Raw genomic sequence first — 9,852 nt, 5'->3', positions numbered from 1 at the left:
ATGAAAAAACTTGTTGGAGTCACAGAATGCCTGGAGGGGAACTTGCTGTTCTAAGAGGGTCATGTGGATTTGCAAGCAGAGAGAGAAAACAGGCTTTCTCTCTGAGAGAGAGAAAGAGAGGGGGAATTCAGTTCTGCAGTTTTTTACAGTCGGAAGCAGCAGCAGAAACTGGAACAGGACAAGCAGGAAAGCTTGCTGATAACCCCATTTGGAAGATGGGTTGTGAGTGCTTAGTTCAACCTCGTCAAAGCCTTTGTGGTTCATGCAAGAGGAGAGGACTGGCTGTCTAAAGTTTCACTTGAAATAAGAGAAACAAAAAGAAGCTCTGTGGAATCCTGAAAGAAAAAGATGATCATCTGGAGAACCCTGAGGGGGCAGGTTTCTTCGGCAAGACACTGAAGTAGCTGATTAAAAAGGAATTCGTTGTGGGTATCCAGTGAATAACAAATCTCTCTCTGAAAACCAACAAGAACCTTTCTGAGCATTAACCATTTACCTTTCAAACACCAAAGCCAGGTGAACTTTATAAATGTTAAATTCTATGCACAGTATAAGAATTCCTGCAACCAGTGAACTTGGAAGAATGAGAAGTGAGATTGGACTGTGAATCAAATAACTTTTCTGAACTTACAAATACATTACATACACGTGCGCTTAGAATTAGAAGGGGGTTAAGTTAGGTTAGTTAACTCAATAGTGATAAGTTAAAGTGTGATTCTGTTTTCATGTTTAAAGATAATTAAAAGCAACTTTTGTTTAAGTAACCATTTGTCTTGGTGAATATATATTGCTGCTGGATTTTGGAGACCTCTGGACTCGTAACAGTATAGAGTTGGGATATTATGTTGAAGTTATTCAAGTCATTGTGTGAAGTTCTGGTTGCCAACAGCAGGAAAGATAACAATAAGATTGAAAGAGTACAGAAAAGGTTTACTAAGATGTTGCCAGTTTTTCAAGAGTTGAGTTACTGGGAAAGCTTAAACAGGTTAGGCTATACTCCTTTGAATGAAGAAGAATGAGGGGAGACTTGATAGAGGTTTATAAGATTATGAGGGGTATAGACAGAGTAGATGTGAATAGGATGTTTCCACTTAGATTGAGGGAGATAAATACAGGAAGTCATAGCTTTAGAATGAAAGGGGAGAGGTACAAGGGGAACATTAGGAGACATTTTTTCACGCAAAGTAAGAGTGCGAAATGAGCTGCCATCTGATGTAGTGAATGTAGATATGCAGATTCAATCTTGAGTTTTGAAAATAAATTGGATAAATACATGGATAGGAATGGTTTGGAGGGTTATGGAATAAGAGTAGGTCAGTGCGACTAGCTAGTTTTATTGGTCGGCACAGACAGGGAGGGTCAAATGGCCTGTTTTTCTGCAGTGTAACGTTTTATGGTTCTATGGTTCACAAGTCTCGAGCACAAGAAATAATGTCAGGGCCAATATACAATATGGAAGGGTAAAGTGATATACAGTAGTTTGTGATATTGATTCTGTGAGTGTGACAAAAGTATCTTTAACCTGGACCTCATATGAAAATCCATCATTCTGTCTTTCTGTTCTTTAATTTATGAGAAAACATTGCAAAGAGTGGGCTTTATTCCTGAGATTTTGGAGGATAAATGGCAATCTAATCAAGGAGTTCATGAAGAAATAATTCAGCAAGATATCAGGAATTTATGGAGAGGAGAGGGTTCAGAACAGGAAGGCACTCAGAATGGAAACTGAAATCTTGAACACTCTCTCCTCCCAAGAAGAGTGCTGAGTTCAGTCTATTAAAAACGTCAAAACTGCCACTGTCTTTTTGTTGGAACATGATTCTGTTATGAGAAAATAATGACATAAAACTAAAATGCGTAACTTCCATATTCCAATGGAACAGGTTTCAAAGAAGAATAGATTACCGTATATACTCATGTAAAAGTCAAATTTTACAGACCATTTTTTAATATTAAATTTATACTGTTGATTATTACGTGAATACTACTTTTGAGGGGTTGAAATTCATACTAGAATCCAAAATACCATATCAATAGCAGAAGTCCAAATGATTTCTAAATGAATAAAGAACAAAACAGACATCTTACCAGGTAACAAAATCCATAAGGGGAAACATGAAAGTCTGCAGACACCACGATTGAAGTAAAAACATAAAGGGTTGGGGGTAGGTGGGAAGAAAGGGGAGCTCAACAGATGAGATGGGGGTTGAGTAAGGAGAGGTATGAGGGGATAGAAAAGGGTAAGGAGTGGTGGTGGGGAGGGTGAGTCTGTGGGATCCAGCAACGGAGGTATCCTTGCAGGGTTTGAGGGTGGTGTGGTAACTGGTGAGAGAGTTGGCGTGAACACTAGAACGGGGGTGGTGGAATGAAGGTAGGCATCTTCATCGTCGGAGGTATAGGGAGCATTATCCTGTGGGTAGCCGGGGCTGAGATGAGAGTACGTGACTGGAGCTTTGTGAGCACAGATGGGCGGGCTACTGGGGCTGAGGCGCAAATTCATGTTCAAGGCGTTGGGAGCTCCAATAGGCAGGGAACCGGGATGTGAGTTCATGATTGATGTGTCAGAGCTCCAGGCGACCAGGGCCAAGGCGTAAGTTCACGATTGAGGCATCAGGAGCTCCAGCCTGTGGGCAGCTGGGGCCAAGCAGAAAAACTAAGGTCAAATTTTACATGAGGTATATGGAAAATTCCAGATTTTTTAGCCAAAATGGGAAATATTTTGGAAATATTTCAGCTTAAGGTTGGTTGAAACCTTTTGCTCTGGGCTGAGGGTGGGGGTGAGAAAGGGGAGGACAAGGCATAGGAATTAGTTCAGGATAAGAATGGGGATTCCAATGTTGCACCTTCTCGTCAGTATGAATTTTTACTTCAGCACGTGATTATGTAAGTTCCCTTCACTGCTTTTATTTCAATAGCTAGATCATTTCCCTATTGTGGGACTTTTGTGATACATACAAAAAATGATTTTTTGTTTTGATAGGCAAGGCAAGAATGAGTCTGTAAGCAGTAATTGGGCTTCACCAGTTATTTTCTTTTTAAAATATTTTTATTGTGTTTAATAGATAAAAACCCTTGATACAAACTGCCAATGACTTCAAAGACTGAGTGAGGAACGCTAGGCTTCAATACACATTAGATTTCAGCTGGCCCAGGTCCACGTGCTCGAATGAATGGAAGGGGGCAAGGAGGTCGACCTTTATAGCCAGGTCGCAGGGGGAGGGGTTACAGGGGATCAATCCATCAGTGGGCGGGCCAGCCACTTATACACAGAGCAGCAAAGAACAGTATATACATATCACCACATTCACCCCCTCTTTAACAAAAACAAAACCCAGTCCTTGAGGTTTAGCCAGTCAGGTGACTTACTCTGCCTCTGTGACCTGCGCAGCTTCACCAGGGATGTATGGTCAGCTCCATTGCTGGTCAGGGGTCTTGAGGCGGGACGGGCAAGACTGTCGCCATAGGGGGTGGGGTTTGGTTGTCTGTGGGGGCGCTCATGGTGGTTATCTCGGCTGGGTGAGGGTTCCGGGCATGTGATGTGGGTGCCAGGGGGAGGTTGCTAGCCTGCACCAAGTCCCTGTAGGGGACAATGTGTGTGTATGTGGTGGCCGGGACTGGGAGTGGGTGGGTGTCTCCGGCACACACCAGGTCCCGGACAGGAACTGTGTCCTCATGGCCATCGGGGTACTGAACGTAAGCATATTGTGGGTTAGCATGCAGGAGCTGTACTTCTTCCACCAACGGGTCGGTCTTATGGCCCCTCACATGTTTCCTCAGCAGGACAGATCCCGGAGATGAGAGCCAGGGTGGCAGAGTGGTTCCGGTCACCAACCTCCTGGGGAAGGAAACATGCGTTCATGTTGTGTCATATTTGAAGTAGTGCATGGGAGGGATCGGATGGCATGGAATGCCTCTGGCAGGACTTCCTGCCAGTGAGACACCACTAAGCCTTTTGACTTAAGGGCCAGGAGGATCGTCTTTCAAATGGTGGCTTTTTCTCACTCCACCTGTCCGTTTTCGCTGGGGTTATAGCTTGTTGTCCTACCAGTGGCTATGCCTCTAGCCAAAGGTACTGCCACAGCTCGTCGCTCATGAACGAGGACCCCCAATCACTATGGATATAGTCTGGGTACCCGAAGTGGGTGAATATGTTGCTGAGTGCCCTGATATCTGTGGCAGAGGTCATGTCAGGACAAGAGATGGCAAACAGGAATCTGGAGAACTCATCTATGATGTTAAGGAAATAGACATTCCTATTGGATGAGGGCAGGGGTCCCTTGAAATCAACTTTCAGTCGTTTGAAGGGGTGCGTGGCCTTGATCAGGTGTGTCTTGTCAGGCCTGAAGAACTGTGGTTTAGATTCCACGCAGATCCGACAGTGTCTGTTCAGGGACCTGACGTCCTCAGTGAAGTATGGGAGGTTCCGGGCTTTTATAAAGTAGAACAACCTCGTGACTCCGGGGTGGCAGAGGTCATAGTGGAGCGACTGGAGGTGGTCGAGATGTGCGCTGGTGCTCATCCCCTGGGATAGGGCAACTGAGGGATCGTTGTGTTTGCCTGGCCAGTACAGGATATCATAGTTATAGGTGGAGAGTTTGATTCTCCACCTCAAGATATTATCATTCTTGATTTTACCACGCAGTTTTGTGTTAAACATGAAGATAACGGCCCGTTGCTCCACCAGCAGGGTAAATCTTTTCCCAGCCAGGTGGTGACGCCAGTGGTGTACTGCTTCAATGATCACCTGTGCCTCCTTCTCGACTGAGGAGTGCCATGTCGCGGGGCCATGGAGTGTGCGGGAAAAAATACTACTGGCCTGCCTGCCTGGTTGAGAGTGGCGGCCAGCGCGAAGTCAAAGGCATCGCTCTCCACCTGGAATGGGATGGATTCGTCCATGGCATGCATCATGGCTTTAGCGATGTCTCCTTTGATTTAGTTGAATCCCACCTGGGTTTCTGCCGATAAGGTGAAGCTTGTGGACCTTACTAAGGGGTAGGCCTTATCGGCATAATTGGGCACCCATTGGGCACAGTAAGAAAAGAATCCCAGGCACTGTTTCAACACCTTGAGGTTGTGTGGTATCAGGAGCTCCATAAGGGGACATATGCGGTCAGTGTCGGGGGCAATGACATCATGCACCACGATACATCCAAGGAGGGCCAGGCGAGTGGTATGAAACACACACTTCTCTTTGTGATAAACCAGATTAAGGGACTTGGCTATGCTGAGAAATTTTTCCAGGTATGCATCATGGTCCTGCTGATCATGGCCACAGATGGTGACATTGTCAAGATAGGGGAACATCGCTGTCAGTTTATACCTGTTTACCAACTGATCCATCTCCCTTTGGAACACTGAGACCCTGCTGATGACTCCGAAGGGCACCCTGAGGAAGTGATAGAATCTGCCATTCACTTTAAAGGCAGTGTATTTGGGGTCCCCTGGGTGAAGGGGGAGTTGGTGGTATGCTGACTTCAGGTCATTCGTGGAGTACACTTTGTACTGGGCAATTTTATTGACCATATCGGCCACCCAGGAGAGGGGGTAAGCATCTAACTGAGGGAAGTGGTTGACCGTCTGGCTGTAATCGATCACCATATGGGTTTTGCTCCTGCCCCTGACCATCACGACTTGGGCTCTCCACTTGCTCGAACTGGGAGCTATGATCCCTTCAACCAGGAGTCACTGCACCTCGGACTTTATAAATGCCCTGTCCTCGGCGCTATAGCGGCTGCTTTTTGTCGCAATAGGCTTGCAGTCCGGGGTCAAGTTCTCAAATAATGATGGAGGGGATATGCAGAGGGTGGAGAGGCTGCAGATGGGGATGGGCTGCTGGGGGAAGGGGGCTGTGAGTCAGGGGTTGTGTACCGTTATGGGTGATTGTCGTCCTCCGAACGCCATTGTTCCTAAACTGGCTCTGGCCCAGGAGTATCAGTGCACGGAGCTGTGGCATTACAAGCAAATGAAAGTTATCATAACATTCACCCCCCCCCCCACCATTATCGACACTACACGGTACTCCCGAATCTCAGCGGATTGGTCCTTTGTGGCCATAGAGATGGTGCCGCTTGTGGGTCTGATAGAGAGGGAGAGTTTCTGGGCAGTGACCGGGTGGATAAAGCTCTCTGTGCTTCCACTGTCAAACAGGCAGTTTGTTCTTTTCCTGTTTACCTCGATCTCCATCATCGTGTGGGCCCTGGTTCAGAGTCTCGGAGGCCAGGACTGGGTCATCATCATCACTGTCGGAGAGGAGGCCCGACCAGTAAAATGGCGGTCTCCATGTTGACTGCGCTGTCACATCGGAGGAAGAGGGAGAAAGTGACGTCATCCAGGCAGCGGAAGGCAGAGCTGACATCATCCAGGAGGGCAGATAAGATGACACTATTAGGCAGCAAATTTTGCACCTTGGTTGAATTCTATAAATTCTAAACACCATCAGTAAGAATTCTGATCTTTTCAAACTTTATCAATGATTTGTAAGATCAAATTAAACTGTGCCCTTTAATCTAGAACAATCCTGGTGAATCTCCTCTGTACTCTCACTAACATAGCCATAGCTTTCCAATAGTGTGGGATCATGTTGAAGAGTTGGGCGAACAGTGGCATAGCAAATTGAACTACTCTCCCACAGCCCCAGAGATGCAGGTTCAATCTCATCCTCAGGTAAGTGGACAGAGAACAGACAGCACAGTACAGACACTTTGTCCCTCAATGTTGTGCTGACCTATAAAAACCGACTCAACAATATAACCCTTCCATATCTCACACCCATAACCCTCTATTTACTTGCATGTGTCTGTTTTTTAAATGTCCCTATTGTACCACCCTCCACCACCACCCCTCCACCCCTAGGCACCCAATACTCACTGTGTAAAAAAACTTACTCCTGACATCTCCCCTAAACTTTCCTCCCCTCACCTTCTACAGATGTCCACTGGTGTTTGTTACTCTCGGCAGGGAAAAATGTGTTGGCTGTCTACCCTATCTATGCCTCTCATAATCCTGTAGATCTCTATAAAGTCACCTCTCATCCTTCTTTGCTCCAAAGAGAAAACTCCTAGCTCTGTTAACCTTGCCTCATAAGACACATTCTCCATTTGGGGCAACATCCTGGTAATCTCCTCTGGACCCTTTCCATGGCTTCCACATACTTCATGTAATGAGGCAAAGAGATCTGAACACAATATTGCAAGCATGGGCGAACCAGAGTTTAATCAAGTTGCATCATTAATGTGTTTGTGTGCTCTCTGTGAATGCCTGGAGTTTCTCCAGGTGGTCTAGTTTACTCCTACATCCAAAAAAGACATGAGTTGGTTGGTTATTTGGTTTCTCATTTGAGAGTGAGTGATAGAATCTGCGATAAACTAGTTGGTTTGTAACAGGTGGTCCGCAGGTAGGGGTGGGTTTGTTACAGGAGGTCCGCAGACAGGGCTGAGTTTGTAACAGGTAGTTCGTGGATGGGGGTGCATTTGTTACAAGAGGTCCACAGACAAGGGTAGGTTTGGTACAGGTGGTCCGCAGAAAGGGCTGAGTTTGTAACAGGTGGTCCACGGACACGGGTGGAATCAAAACCTCTTGTCCTCATGGAGTTGACATTTTTCAGCACAAAGTATCAAACACAAAACTTGCTATTCCTCACAATGGTACGACAACACCACCATCTAAAATTCGTTGACGATACCACGATAGTGGGTTGTATAAAAAGGGGCAATGAGTTATCGTGTAGGAGGGAGATTGAAAACTTGGCTGAATGGTGCACCAACAATAACCTTTCACTCAATATCTCCAAAATCAAGGATCTGATTGTTGACTTCAAGAAGGGAAAACCTGAGGTGTACAATCCAGTGATCATTGGGGGGATCAGAAGTGGAGAGGATGAACAAACTTAAGTTCTTGGGAGTTATTATCTCAGAAAATCTTTCCTGGACCCAACATACCAATGGCATCGTGAAGAAAGCACTTTTAGCACTTCTACTTCCTCAGGAGTTTGCAGAGGTTTGGCATGACATTGGAAACCCTAGCAAATCTTACAGATGTGTGGTGGAAAGTGTGCTGATGAGCTGCATCACAGTCTGGTATGGGAACACCAATACCCCTGATTGTAAAGCCCTCCAAAAGGTATTGGACACAGTCTGGGACATCATAGCCAAATCCCTCCCCACCATCGAGAATATCTACATGGAACACTGCTGTCAGAGAGCAGCAGCAATAATTTAGGATCCACACCACCAGTACACACTCTGTTCTCACTGCTGCCACAAGACCACCAGGTTCAGAATCAGCTGCTACCCCTCCACCATCAGACTCCTCAACAATAAACTCAATAAGAGACTTGTTTAAGAACTCTTTTACTTTTGCACTTTGATTTTTTTCCTCTTTGTATTGCACAGTTTGATTTATCTCTTTTTGTTACCTTGTGTACATTGTGTGCAGTTTTTTTTTATTGCCCTACCAATAAATGGTAATTCTGCTTCACCCACGAGAAAAAGAATCTCAGGATTGTATGTGATGTCATGTATACAGTCTCACAATAAATCTGAACTGAACATCAGAAAAATCACAGATTTTTATGGTAATCAGCTGGTATATGAGTTCCCTAAGCACAGTCACTCTTTTTTTTATTAATTCAAGGGCATGGGGTTGGCAGACTGAATCAAGATTTAATGGCCTACAGAGAAACACAAAAACTGCAGATTCTGGAATCTTGAACAATCAATGAGTTACTGGAGCATCCTGAGATTAATCACTGACTGACCATTTCTACCCACAGCTGCTACCAGATTCACTGAGTCCCTCCAGCCACCCATTGCTTGTATTTAATTCCTCCAGCCCTAATTGCCTTTTGAGAAGGTGATGGCTAGCTGCCTTCTTGAACTGCTGCAGTCCTTGAGGGGTGGTGCCAGGGTAGTGAAAGAACTGTTATATATTTACCTGTCAGGATGGTGTGTGGTTTAGAGGTCACCTTCCAAATGTCAGTGTTCCCATATATTTTTGCCTCCCTTGACCTTCAGTTTAAGGACTGAGCAGATCACAGCACACAATGTTGGCATTACTTTTCAAAAACGATCAGAAAATAGAGCAAGGGAATGGTGCAGGTGATCGCAAAGAGAACATTTCATCACAAAAGTCTGCAGACACTGAGATAGTAGTAAAAACACAAAAATGCTGGACTATCTCAGCCGGCCATGCAGTGTCCATAGAAGGTTAAACAATATATGAGCAACGTTTGAGCACAAAGCAGGCAGCTGTAACAGATTATGCTGTGTTTGTATTGTATATCGATATGTCTTTTGGAGAAAAATTGGGGCAGGTTTTTTGTGTAGGTCACATGCAAACACTTTAAAACAGATCTTATTTAAAATACTGGAGCTCTGCTCATGCTAGACAGGCTGGTGCCAAGAGCCTTTGCAAAAGCTTTGGAGAGTGCCCAAGCAACTTCACTAATATATTGTTTTTTTACAAAAAGGCAACAGATAAAAGAACTCGTTGGAGCCGCAGGCTGTCTGGAGTGGAACTTGCTGTTCTAAGAGGGTCATGTGGTTTTGTAAGCAGAGAGAGAAAACAGGCTTTCTCTCTGAGAGACAGAGAGAGAATTCAATTTTGCAGTTTTACATCAGCAGCAGCAGCTGGGACTGGAATAGGACAAGCTGGCAAGCTTGTGGTAAAACCCCAGTTGGAAGACCGGTTGTGAGTTCTTAGTTCAGCCTGGTCAAAGCCCTTGTGGTTCATGCAAGGGTAGAGGACTGGCTGCCTAATGTTTCACTTGAAATAAGAGAAACATAAAGGAACTCTGTGGTGACCTGAAAAAAAGAGGTTATCATCTGGAAAACCCTGAGGGGGGCAAGTTTCCAG

This window comes from Narcine bancroftii, chromosome 1 (genome assembly GCF_036971445.1).
Source record: "Narcine bancroftii isolate sNarBan1 chromosome 1, sNarBan1.hap1, whole genome shotgun sequence".
Lineage (NCBI taxonomy): Eukaryota > Metazoa > Chordata > Chondrichthyes > Torpediniformes > Narcinidae > Narcine > Narcine bancroftii.
Note: the sequence above shows the minus strand (reverse complement) of the source record.